This window comes from Carlito syrichta, unplaced genomic scaffold (genome assembly GCF_000164805.1).
Source record: "Carlito syrichta isolate Samal-C Ts95f unplaced genomic scaffold, Tarsius_syrichta-2.0.1 Scaffold274072, whole genome shotgun sequence".
Classification (NCBI taxonomy): domain Eukaryota; kingdom Metazoa; phylum Chordata; class Mammalia; order Primates; family Tarsiidae; genus Carlito; species Carlito syrichta.
The window spans coordinates 475,469-489,679 of NW_007218168.1; the positions used below are offsets into that span (position 1 = coordinate 475,469).

Below are 14,211 nucleotides of genomic sequence, written 5' to 3' on the forward strand. Positions count from 1 at the left end.
TTCTATTTGGCTCTTTTTTATTGCTTTTATTTCTTTGTCAAACTACTCATTTTTGTATTATCTCCCAAATTTTATTTAATTTTTGATCCATACATTTTTGTAGTTCTTTAGCATTTCTTTAAAATGATTATTCTGGATGTTTTGTCAGTCATTTTGTGGATCTCCCTTTTTTTAGGGTCCATTATTAAAGCTTTATTCATTTCTTTTGAGTACCATAATTCCCTGATGCTTTGTAATACTTGTGTTCTTGTATTGTTGTTTGTGGTATTCTTTATGGTTTTGTTTGTGGGTGTTCTTTGGCAAGGATAGACTTTCACTATGTAGTCTAGCCTGTGACTATGAAAGACCCAGCTGTGATGCTGGGTGGACAGAACTTGTTGTGGTTTCTCTAATCAGCTGGGCTACTGCCTTTGTTCTGATATTAGGATGGGATGCTGGATGGGGTCTGGTATCAGGTAGAGCATCTGGCTGTGTAATACAATGGTTTCTGATCAAGCTAGTCACAAAATGTACTACTTGGCTGGGTGATTCCACTTTTTGGGATCTGTAACTGGACAGGGGTTTAGGTTGAGATCCAAAGTTAGGTGAAGTTGCTGCTCAGGATGAGTAAGACCAGAGTTTATGCTTCTTAGAAATGCACAATTGAGAAATGCCTCTCTGTCAGGGTAGACCTATAAGGTGAGCTTTTGGCCTAGTCGCGTGGCTGTTTGACCTTTCAAGTCAGGCAGATCTGACCCTTATGCTTCTTTGAAATGAGTAGAGGAGGTGTCTTCTAGCCTAGAGCATGTCATTGGGGTGGGCTCTGAGTCTGAGTGTGAAAACTAGCCATCTGAGGAAGCAAGCTAGGTTGATTTTTCCACTGTGCTTTGTAGGTAACCAGTTCAGCTTTGTACATGGTTTATGAAGTTGGCTGATATCTTCAGTTGGGCACCCTTGCTGGCAGAAACACAGAAGTATCAACAATATCTGTGTGCTGGTCATTATGACTTCTGTCTCCTTTTGTTGTTTCTACTTTACCCCAGGTGGTCTAGCTATGCTGTTATTCCAGTAATATCCATGAGGTAAAACCAGCGTGGGCTTTACAAGAAGTATCTTGGAATACTAGGGAGGATGAATGACTACCTCTGCCATTTCTTTTCCCTATAGAAACTATAGGCCCAAGAAAATTATCTCCATCTGGCATTGTGCTGAATTGGAAGAGGGGGACGGGTGACATGGTCAAAGCGAAACTATTCTTCTTACATTTCTAATACAGTTTTCATTCAGTGGACCATGTGGGTGTCTCAGGTTTGTTTTCAAATGTTGAAGTTTTCAGAAAGATGTTCTAGTCTGTGGATAATTGTTAGATGATAGTTCTGTTGGTAGTGGGGAGACTCTGAGATTTCCTATTTTGGCCTTTTGCTGATGTCACAGAAAAAAAATCTCACTGCCCTGGATACTGAGGTAACTTATTAAAAATGTAAAGTTTTAAAAAATTAGCTGCAGAATTTAACTGACCTACCAGAGATTATATCATGTCCTTATGAAAACATTATTGCTTCTCTGATTCATTGTAAATATATTGTATATTTGGAACTAACCTGTCATCTTGACCTTATGAATTATCTGAAACATTTGGCTAAGGATAGTATGTTGTATACAGTATGCATTCTTAAGAAGTTATTCTTATGGCTCTTTATTCAACAACTTCTGTTTCTTATAACTCTTTCTGCAGATTAATATTCCTTCCATTATTAAATGGTACAAGATAATCAGAAATCACTGAGAGACTCTATTCACCTTGGTCTATCAAGTGATTGGGATACTCAGGACTCACTCTTTGTCCTGTTCTTCATCACATACCTCATGATAGTTATGAGGAACTTCCTTTTTGTTCTTCTGATCAACCTGGACAGTCAACTCTACAATCCCATGTATTTCTTTGTCACCAACCTCTCTCTTGTTGATGTTTCCTATGCCACATGTCGAATCCTTCAGATGGTGCTTTACTAACAGAATATAAAGTCATCCTATTCCTGAGCTGTGAAGTCCAACTACTTTCTCCCCCTGGCCTTGGATGGGATTGATACCCCCTACTGGCAGTGATGACCTGTGGCTGTGTATGACTCCCCAAGGTACTTGGCCATCATACATAGAGGGCTGTGTACTAGATTGACCATCATGTCCTGGGCCAGTGGCTCCATCAACTCCCTCATGCAGACTGTCATCACTTGTCAGCTACCCATGTGCACTAACAAATATATTGATCATATATCCTGTGAAATCCTAGCTGTGATCAGGCTGGCTTGTGTGGACACTTCCTCTAATGAGGTCGCCAACCTGTTCTCTAGCATTGTCCTTCTGATGACACCTTTCTGCCTGGTTCTTTTGTCCTACATCCAGATCATCTCCACCATCCTAAAGATCCAGTCCAGAGAGGGAAGGAGGAAAGCCTTCCAGACCTGTGCCTCTCACCTCACGGTGGTTGCCCGGCGCTATGGCGTGACAATTTTTACTTATATCCAGCTCCACTCAGGTCCTTCTATCCTTCAGAAGAAATGAATCTCTTTCTTCTATGCTATTATTATGACCATGATGAACTCCATGATTTACAGTCTAATGAATAAGGAGGTGTTGAGGGCCTGGCAGAAACTATTAGTGAAATTCTCTGGGCTAACATTACAATTTGCAACTTGATGACTAATGAACATTACTTAGAGAAAAGAGCTTTACCTCAGTGTTCTCCACCCAACTCAAATATGACAGGCATAGACAGCATTGCTCTAACAACCAGGAAGGAGATGACACAAAGTGTACTGGGGATGTCATGTAGGAGGCTGAGTGGTTGAGCTGGGTGGGGTGTAGAACATGAGGGTGTTTTTATGTCACAGAAGAATGAGCAGTGGAGTTAGCTACACTTTTTTTTTTTTAGTTGGAGTATCACTCTGTCACCCAGACTAGAGTGCAGTGGCCGCTCCTGGCCACCACAACCTCGACCTGCTGGGCTCCGGCGATCCTTCCACCTCAGCCTTCCAAGTAGCTGGAATTAGAGGCATGTACTACCATGCCTGGCTGATTTTTTTATTTATTGTAGAGATGAGGTCTCGCCAAGTTACCCAGGTGGGTCTCGAACCCGCGGGCTCAGGCAATCCACTCACCTCAGCCTCCCAAAGGCGTGGGATTACAGGCTGAACCACCGAACCCGGTAACTTGTAACAGAACTTCCCACATTCCTCAATCTCTACTCTTATAGCCTGACAATAATTCGAAAAAAAACACTACTTACTGTTTTGATTTCTCACCTTGTTTGTAATTATGAAACTATTTATGGATCTTACCTTGGACCATTGGTTCTTATTCATTTACATTTTATAAAAAAATTATGCAGTTTCCATGGGAAACAAGTGCATTTTAACATTTGAAGACTCATTTAAATTAATGTGTGGTGCACGTAGCCACCTGCAATAATTATGAGTCAACATTTTGAGAAGAGCATTGTTGTCAAGGTAGATTAAAATGTTCTGTGCAGAACACAGGAAATGTGAACATAGCATCTTTCTCTGAGTGCTGGAGGTAATTCAATGGATAAACAGTAACTAAAAGTCTCATTTTACTTTGAGTAGAAGGTAATTGGGTTACAATCAACAGTTGTTTGTACTGAAGACTATTATTGGCCAAGGAGAAATTAAGTTTCAGGCTCAATTTTACAATATGTAAACAGTTTGAAAGGATTTTTATTGCACGTGTAAGCAGCATCATCGAAAATGTTAAAATTGTCTGTTCTCTGAAACGTTCACAGACTCTCTGAATCTTTAGAAAGAAGTTGGACTTCTGGCAAGATAGCAATGGGGCAGTTTGGTCTGTAGAACCCTTCGCGAAAGAGAACACCCATAAAGATTTTAGCTCTCCCCTGGGGGCTGGGGCTCTCATTGTTGACAACCTGCTCTTCACATGCTACGCAGCTGCTGCCTCAGCAGCTGCTGGTGCTGCCGGTGCTACCGATACCGCCACTGCTGCCGCTGCCACAGCCACTGTCTCCCGCTCCTGCCTGAGGTGACCCATGACTCCCCAACATGAAGCCCCCTGCAAGCACCACACTACTGAAACTACTGCTGCTGCTGTCACTGCTACGCCCCTCACCTGGAGCCAGGCTTGTGAAGCTCCTCCCATGCACTGCTGATGCAGCAGGTACCTCCGTGGCTACTGTTGCCTGCTCCCTTCCACCCTGGGCAGCCTCCAACTTGCACCCAACCTGGCCCAAGTAGTCCAGTGGTGTGCTGGCCTGTATTGCCCAGCAATCTTGGGCTGCAATGGAAAAAGAGATCAGTTAGAGCCATGAGACCAGCTACACCCAACTCAGCATCCAAGGTAACAACATCAAAATGGGAGGGACAGAAGCCTCTCCCCCATGCTAGATAGACATAGGCTAGATCTGAGTGGTAGATTTGGCAGGCAGCCCAGATCTGAACCACCCTCCACAGCAGGACAGGGGCAACTGACCCTAACTATGAGCAACTCTACCAGCCCGAAATGAGAGCTAGAAATCAGAGGTGAAAGGACATTGGACTTAAAGGAAAAGTCTCAGAGTGTGCTTGGTTCCCCTGTTTTAATTATTATTTATTCTTTGTTTGTCTTACCCATCTTTTTTCCCCTTTTCTCTCTCTTCTTATTGTTATCAATAACATTTTTATACTTGCTTCGGTTCTATTAGTTTACTGACTTTATTCTATTCTACTTTATTTTTTTTCTCTTTAGACCTCATCTTTGTATAGAAGAATAGTATGTCAATAAGGAGGTTGGTTAGCTTGTATGTCTTTATGATTGTATGTTTTAGGTTTTTTTGTATGTTTTTTGCATTGTTTTTCTTTTTACTTGTATCTGTCTTTGTGTCTCTTTTCATTTGTTAGTCAGTACGTTTGTCTGTTTTCCCTCTTACTCTTCTCTCTCTCCACTTCCCTCCTCCCCCCCACTCCCTATTCCATTCTTTTCCCTTTTCTTACCTCATTTTGCTTTCAGGGAGTAAACCTATAACCCCAATGCATGTATAGATTGCAAGGCAGTGGGAATTGGGTTCCAGATTATCCATACACCTGTTGGTGGATACTGGGATCTGCCGATAGATTTTGAATCACAACTTCTCCCTCAATTAAATCTCAAAACTGCAAAAAGGATCACCCTCAACCTACATTCCAGTTCCAGAATTGAACAAAGCCAGAGGATATACATAAAGAAGAATAGGAGATTGAACAAACAGAAGTAAAAGCAACCCCTCCACCCCTGAACAACAGAATTAAAGAAGACAGGGGGTGGGGGGAGGAAAAAGTGGGGAGGAAAATCTACACAAATGAAGAAAAACCTAAAGAAGAATATAGGTCTCAAACAGACCCCTGGGAGGTCAAACATTGAGAAAACAGACTTCAGAATGCAAACAATGAAGAGCCCCCAGAATGACTGGTAACATAGGACAAACCCAAACATCAAGACGTTAATAGAGAGAATAAAAAGAATTGAAGAGAGACAAGAGGAAAATAGGAAGGAGCTGATAACTGAAATAGCAGTGGTAAAGAATACTGTGATTGAAATAAATAACAAACTAATAAGCATGGAAAGCAGAATTAGCCAAGCAGAAGAAAGAATCTCAGAACTTGAAGACCAAAATACAGAACTAACCCAAACTGTCAAAAACATAGAAAAGAAGTTTAAAAAGACAGAACAAAACTTTCAAGAGATGAATGATTACTACAAGAGACTGAACCGAAGAGTAATTGGGCTTCCTGAGGCAGAAAGAGAGACACAGACCACCCTGGAACAAACATTCCACAAAACTATTCAAGAAAATTTCCCTCATCTCATCAGTGATGCAAAAATTCAAACACAAGAGATTCAGAGAACCCCTGCAAGATAACAAGTGAGAAGACAACTCCCAGTCACATAATAATTTGCCTAAACAAAGTAGGTGTAAAAGAAAATATCCTAAAGTCAGCAAGAGAAAAAAGTCAGACTACCTACCAGGGAAGACCAATTAGAATAGCAGCAGATTTATCTACAGACACCCTTCAGACTAGGAGAGCTTGGACCCCAATCTTCAAAGTTCTCAAAGATAAACAATTTCAACCAAGAATAACCTACCCAGGCAAGCTAAGCTTCATCAACGAGTGAGAATTAAAATCTTTCCCAGACATCCAATCCCTAAGAATACCTCTACAAGCAACACTTAAGAAAGTATTAAACACAGAAGAAAAGGAGAAAAGAATGACAATGTTCTTCACAAGAGTACAGAGAAAAGATGGAAAACACACGTGAATCAACTCCCAAACCAAAGGAAAGACAACAAATAAACAGGAACAACAGCAACTCTATGAGAATCTCATTACAGGGATAAACCCCCTTATTTCAATAATTAGCCTGAATGTGAATGGACTAAATGCACCACTAAAAATACACAGAATGGTGGACTGGATAAGAAACCATGACCCCATCATTTGCTGCATCCAGGAGACTCATCTCACTACAAGGGATGCACACAGACTCAAAGTTAAAGGATGAAAAACGATTTTCCAGGCAAATGGACCACAAAAGAAGGCAGGAGTTGCAATCTTAATATCAGATAAAACAACCTTTAAGCTATCAAAAATTTAAAAAGATGCAAAAGAACACTACGTAATTATAAAAGTTTCAATCCATCAACAGGAAATATCCATCCTAAACATATATGCACCCAACACAGGAGAACTAGCATTTGTAAAACAACCACTAAATAAACTATAAAATGATACTGACTCCAACACTATTATAGCAAGGGACTTAAATATCCCACTGACAGCCCTAAATAGATCATTGAGGCAAAAAATCAACAAGGAGATCCAGAACATAAACTTGACACTTGACAAATGGACTTGTTGGATACCTATAGATTATTCCACCCAACAACCACAGAATATACATTCTACTCATCACCACATGGAATGTACTCCAAAATTGATCACATTCTTGGCCATAAATCAAGCATAAACACATTCCATAAGGTTGAAATCTTGCCATGCACATTCTTAGATAATAGTGGAATAAAAATAAATATCAAAACTAAAAACTTTCTCCAAAGCCCACAAAGACATGGCCACTAAACAACATAATGCTGAACAATGACTGGGTTAACCCTGAAATCAAAGAAGAAATGGAAAGATTCCTGGAAACAAAAGAAAATGAAGAAACATCTTACCAAAACCTCTGGGATGCCAATAAATCAGTCTTAAGAGAGGAATTTATATCTCTATGAGCATACATCAAGAAAATTGTAAGATCACAAGTGGAGAGCCTAACAAACCGCCCAAGGGAGCTAGAAAGAGAAGACCACCCAAACCCCAACTTAAGCAGAAGAATCCATATCACAAAAATAAAAGCTCAAATATGGGACACAGAGGACAAAAATATCATTGAAAACATCAGCAAAACAAAAAGTTGGTTCTTTGAGAGAATTAACAAGATTGATGGACCTCTAGCCAGAATGACCAAGAAAAAGAGAGAAAAAGCCCAAATAAACACAATCAGAAATACAAAAGATCAAATCACACTGACCCCAAAGAAATAAAAAAAGATTATCAGAGATTACTATGTACATCTATATGAAAACAAACTTGATAACCCAAATGAAATGGAGGACTTTCTGACATAACACAACCTCCCCAGGTTAAAACAAGAAGACATTGAGACACTAAGTAGACCTATAACAACCCAGGAAATTGACTCTGTCATATGAAAACTACCAAAAAAAAAAAAAAAAAAAGCCCTGGACTGATGACTTTCCAGCAGAATTTTATAAAACGTTTGAGGAGGAGCTAATAACAATCCTATTGAAAGTATTCCAGGTGATTGAGAAAGATGGAATTCTCTCCAAATCATTTTACGAAGCGAACAGCACACTCATACCCAAACTGGGTAAAGATCCAACAAAGAAAGAGAACTACAGGTCAGTATCCCTTATGAACATAGATGCAAAAATCCTCAACAAGATTCTAGCAAATTGGACTGAAAAACACATCTCAAAAATCACCCACCATGACTAAGTAGGCTTCATTCCCAGGATGCAGGACTGGTTCAACATTCGCAAGACCATAAATGTCATTAAATACATCAACAGATGTAAAAACAAGAACCAGATGATTATCTCATTAGATACAGAAAAAGCTTTTGATAAAATCCAGGATCACTTCTTGATAAAAGCCCTCAAACACCTAGGTATAGAAGAAATATACCTCAAAATAGTAAGTGCCACCTATGACAAATCCACAACTAATATATTGCCTAATGGACAGAAACTAGAATCATTTCCCCTGAAAACTGGAACAGGACAAGGCTGCCCACTCTCACCCCTCTTGTTCAATATTGTGTTCAAAGTCCTGGCTCAGGAAATTAGACAAGAGAAGGAAATCAGGTGCATCCAAATAGGAAAAGAGGAAGTCAAATCATCCCTCTTTGCTGTAGATATGATCCTATACCTTGAAAGTCCAAGAGAATCTGTTAAAAATCTGCTTGCACTGATAAAGGACTTTGGGAAAGTCTCAGGGTACAAAATAAATGTGCAAAAGTCAGTTGCACTCCTTTACACCAACAACAAGCAGGCAAAGATCCAAATAAAAAGCACAATCCCATTCACAATAGCCACCAAAAAAATGAAATACCTTGGAATCTTCCTAACCAGATAAGTGAAAGACCTTTACAATGAAAATTACAAAATATTGCTTAAAGAAATCCAAGACACAAACAAATGGAAAAATATTCCATGCTCATGCATAGGAAGAATCAACATTGCTAAGATGTCCATCCTACCAAAGGCAATCTATAGATTCAACGCAATACCCATTAAGCTACCAACATCATTCTTCTCAGACCTGGAAATAACAATATAGAAATTCATATGGAAGCATAAATGACCACGAATAGCTAAAACAATTCTTTGCAAAAGAAACAGAGCAGGAGGTATCACACTTCCAGACTTCAAAGTTTACTATAAAGCTACAGTAATCAAAACATCCTGGTATTGGTACAAGAACAGGCACATAGACCAATGGAACAGGGTAGAGATTCCGGAAGCAAAACCTCAATTCCTCAACCAACTCATCTTCGACAAAGCCTTCAACAACAATCACTGGGGAGAGGAGAATGTATTCAGTAAATGGTGCTGGGAAAAATGACTGACCACATGCAGAAGATTGAAAGAGGACCCCCTACCTATCACCATACACAAAAATTAACTCTAAATGGATCAAAGACCTAAACGTAAAACCTCAAACTATAAGAATCTTAGAAAATGCAGGAGACACCCTTATGAAAATTGGAACTGGGAACCAATTCCTATTCAGAATCCTAAAGGCCAATATCTTAAGAGATAAAATAGACAAGTGGGACCACATCAAATTAACGAGCTTCTGCAAAACAAAAGAAACCATCAAAAGAGCAGAGAGACAGCCCACAGAGTGGGAAAATATATTTGTCAACTGTTTATCTGACAAAGGCCTAACATCTAGGATCTATAAGGAACTCAAACGCGCCAAAAGGAAAAAAACAAACAGCCCCTTTAAAAAGTGGGCTACCAGCCGGGCTCGGTGGCTCAGCCTGTAATCCCGTGCCTTTGGGAGGCTGAGGTGAGTGGATTGCCTGAGCCCACGGGTTCGAGACCCGCCTGGGCAGCGAGACCTCATCTCTACAAGAAATCAAAAAATTAGCTGGGCGTGGTAGCACGCGCCTGTAATTCCAGCTACTTGGAAGGCTGAGGCGGAAGGATCGCCAGAGCCCAGCAGGTCGAGGTTGTGGTGGCCGGGAGCAGCCACTGCACTCCAGTCTGGGCGACAGAGTGAGACTCCAACTCAAAAAAAAGTGGGCAAAAGACATGAATAGATACTTCTCAAAAGAAGATATATGGACAGCCAACATACACTTGAAAAAGTGCTCAGCCTCACTCATCACCAGAAAAATGCAAATCAAAACCACTTTGAGATACCACCTAACCCCAGTAAGAATGGCCGTCATTAATGAAACAAACAACAGATTTTGGCGAGGATATGGGGAAAAAGGAATGCTTCTACACTGCTGGTGGAAATGCTAACTAGTACAACCTCTTTGGTGTGTATCTGTGTGGTGATATCTGAAAGAACTAGACACTGACCTTCCATATGACCCAGCAATTCCCCTATTGGGAATATACCAGGAGGAACTCAAGTCATTCTACAAAAAAGATACCTGCACACGTATGTTTGTTGTAGCTCTATTCACAATAGCAAAAACATGGAGCCAACCGTGTTGCCCCTCGAAGCTGGACTGGTTAAAAAAAATGTGATACATATACACGATGGAATATTATGCAGCCATAAAGAAGGACACATATATGGACTTTGCAGCAACTTGGATGGACTTGGAGTCGATCACTCAGTGATTTATCACAGAAACAAATAGCAGAGTTCCATATGTTCTCGTTCATAAACGGATCTTGAACAATTATAATGCTATAAGAAAGTGATTGGCAGTAGTGGGAAACTATCAGGGGAAGGGGGGTGGAATTGGCAGTTGAGGGAAACTGCTAGGGGAGGGAGGGGCATACCTCATCAACAAAGGTACCTGCATGATCAATGTTTATATACCTAACCCTGAAATGTACCCCACATCTTTATAATAAAAAAAAGAAACAAGTTAGGCATCTAAATTATGAGATAATTTATAAAATGTCAAACATATAGTAAATTTAAGAATGAACATACTCTGCAGACAAGTGTGGTGGCTCACACTTGTAATCCCAGCACTTTGGGAAGTCAGAGTTGCATGAGTCCAGGAGTTTGAGACCAGCTTGGGCAACACAGCAAAACCTTTACTCTAAAACAAAACAAAAAATTAACTGAGCATGGTGGTGTGTATCTATAGTCCCAGCTACTTGGGATCTTGAGATGGAAGGATGGCCCAAGCCCAGGAGATTCAAGCTGTAGTGAGCCATGATCATGCCACTGCTCTTCAGTACAGGAGACAGTGTAAGACTCTGATTCGAACAAACCAACAAATAATCAAAATGAACATATTCAGCTAAAACCAATGAAAGACAAAACAGAGTCAGCTTTGCAGTGTTACCTTCAAGTCCCCAAATTAAGAATTTCTCTCATCTACATTCATACACACACACCACAGAGCTTTAGTCAAACCTACTGATCTGGGCTTGAGAATGACACTGACCTCTGTTGAAAGTCGTAAATAATGCAAAAGAAAGAGAAGAAAAAAAAATGTGCAAAGTAAGGAAGAAGAAAGAGAAAAAATTAAAATAATAATTGATGTTTTCACTTCCTTGAAGGAATCTAAGTCTTGTCTCTTCTTAAGTTAATTTGCACATCTTGTTGCTGTTTTTTGTTTTTTTTTTTAGTTGGAGTCTCACTCTGTAGCCCAGACTGGAGTACAAGGGCCACTCTTGGCCACCGCAACCTCTACCTGCTGGGCTCCGGCGATCCTTCCGCCTCAGCCTTCCAAGTAGCTGGAACTACAGGCGCGTGCTACCACGCCCAGCTAATTTTTGATTTATTGTAGAGATGAGGTCTCGCCAAGTTGCCCAGGCGGGTCTTGAACTTCTTTCATTGGTAGCATATTACTCCAGAACCTCAGGTTTTATACAAAATTAAATGTTCATGCAATCCAATGCATTGTTGATGTTTGAATTTTACTTTAATTGCAATTCTGCCTTAAGTTTTGAAACATGGGCAGGCATTTTAAAAGATATCAATGCTAGTGGTCTAAATTTCTATTGGAACAAATTCAAGCATTATCAATAAGATGTCTATTACTTGTCAGTGACAATGAAAGGTTATAGTGACTCAATAGTGAATACGATACGGTTCTGATAATCAAGGATATGATTGCATAGCTGGCATAATGAATGATGATGCACTTATAAAGCAATGTTATAAGTGTTCCAGATAGAAAAAGTTCATCAGGCTGATTACAGAAGTGCTGCTGTTTACAAGGATAAGAAAAGATTAAAATTAAGATCAGAAGAGTGAGAATAAGTTATCCAGATGACAAGCACCCATGCAAAGGAAACACCTGTGCCAAAGTACAGAGGTAAGAGGGAGTAGAGTCCAGAATTATCTGGAAGCTGTACTTGAAGGGCAGAAAAGAGTGAGGAAGTAGTAGTAGTGAGGATGGAGCAGATGGATCGACAGGTGTCAGTCCATAATGGACACTGAATGCCAAACTGTCTTCCATATTATCCTGATAATGTTGGGGAGCCAGTAAAGACTTAAGTAGGAGCTTGGCCTAAAATTTTTAAAAAAATGTAAACATCACTCTGGCAAATGAGATAGAAGAAGAAAAGATAGGAAGTAAAAACTCAATCTAGGTTTTGCTCCAATAGTACCATTGAGACATTAGAGAAATCCGAATTAAGGATGTAACAATGTTCAGGGGCCTGCAGGGCTTGGGCCAGCAGGCTAGATCTGCTCATGGTAAGCCCCAAATTGACACATATGGGAAACACAGGTCAGATAAAAGGGGAGATTGCATCATTATCATCAAAATAAAAATTCAGGCTGGGTAGCCAACCATTAGGCATTGACGACATACATCTCTGATTAGAAAAAATATTGCTGTATATGGTGCAGTGTTGAGGATGTTGGCATGGAGCTTTTATTCTGCATGGGCTGCAAGGATCACAGTCTTACTATGAGCATCTATGAAATATAACCCTCACTCAGCCTACGCTTTATCTTATTCTTTGCAATACTTGTTTCTTGGATCAAGAAAAACCAAATTAGAAGGAACTTGGATCTCTAATATGGATCAGATTTCTATGGTCTGGTCTGTTGATCCTGAAGATCACGTGCTCCTACTGGATCCTCATGAAATGACACTGGGTGACCTCCTATAGACAGTCTGACAGGAGGTTAGGAAGAGTGAAGTGTGTGGTATTGAGATAGAGCATATAGTTCCCAGACCCCAGATCTCAGCTCCTGCCTGCGGAGAGGAGAAGCTTGGGTGCCATCGAACTGCCTGAGAGATGGATTGGGCTGGGTCCAGCAGACTGAGTGGGCATGGATACTGTCTATCTTTGAGTCCTTGCCTTCTACGACATTAAATAAATAATGTACAAAAACTTTCAAGATGGGAGTGATTTTCTGATCCAGTGATTAAAGATGCACAGATGCTAGAAGGACTGGCTGGATTTTTTCATATAAAGAGACATAAGAGGGAAGAATTGTATAGGTTGCAGAATCAGTATAGGTAAATTTTAGTCAGGAGAAATCATAGGTTTATGTAAGAGTGCCATTTGCCAAAGCCAAGGCTATGCAGAGAACCAACTAACACGACAAAATATTTCTAAATGCCTACTTATTAGCACGAAACCTGGACTTCCTACTATCCTGGGCTCTTTTCTATAGGATCTGAATATTCTAAATATTCTTCTTAAATTTAGAGGTCTGAAATAAACATGTGTCTTAAATGTGAACTAATTTGATCAGCATTCACCTCTGAGGGAGAAACAGTTGCTTATTGAACTCACTTTCTCTTCTCCTTGATACAGAATTAGACCAAATACAAACGTATTTGTAGGGAGCTGTGGCCATAGGACAAAGTTCTAACTACTAGGGCAGAAGTCCTCAAGTCCCAGGCTATAGACCAGTCTGTTGCCTGTTAGGAATCAGGCTGCACAGCAGGAGGTGAATGGTGGGCAAGGGAGTGAAGCGTTACCTTTTTCTATAGCTGCTCCCTATTGCTCACATTACTGCCTGAGCTCCACCTCCTGTTAGATCAGCGGTGGTATTAAATTCTCACAGGAACAAGAACTCTATTGTATGTTGCATGTGAGGGATCTATGGTGCACATGCAAAGTAATCGAATGTCTGATGATCTCAGGTGGAGTTGAGGCAGTGATGCTAGCGCTGGGAGTAGCTGCAAATACAGCTTAATATTAGCAGTGAGTTTTGATTGTATAGAAATCATAATAAATCAATCACTTACAGACTCATATCAAAGCCCCATCAGTGAGTGGCAAGTGATTTGGTATACTTCAATTGTACAACTGCATCTAGTGGTAGGCTTTAAGTCAGAATACAACACTTATTTTAGTGCGTGCATGACCCACCCATTATTTTATTTAGCATTTCCATCTGCATCCCTGTTTTTTTTTTTTAAATAATTAATCAGTATTTTTTATTATAGTTTTGTGGGGTACAGTTAAGGGTTAGGTGTACAATTACGTTTCAT

The 14,211-nt window shown here is 40.2% G+C and overlaps 1 pseudogene; it reads left to right on the top strand.

Moving 5' to 3' along the window:
• Positions 1 to 1,737: 1,737 nt before the first annotated feature.
• LOC103254257 lies at positions 1,738 to 2,676 on the top strand (annotated as a pseudogene).
• The last annotated feature ends 11,535 nt before the right edge of the window (positions 2,677 to 14,211 follow it).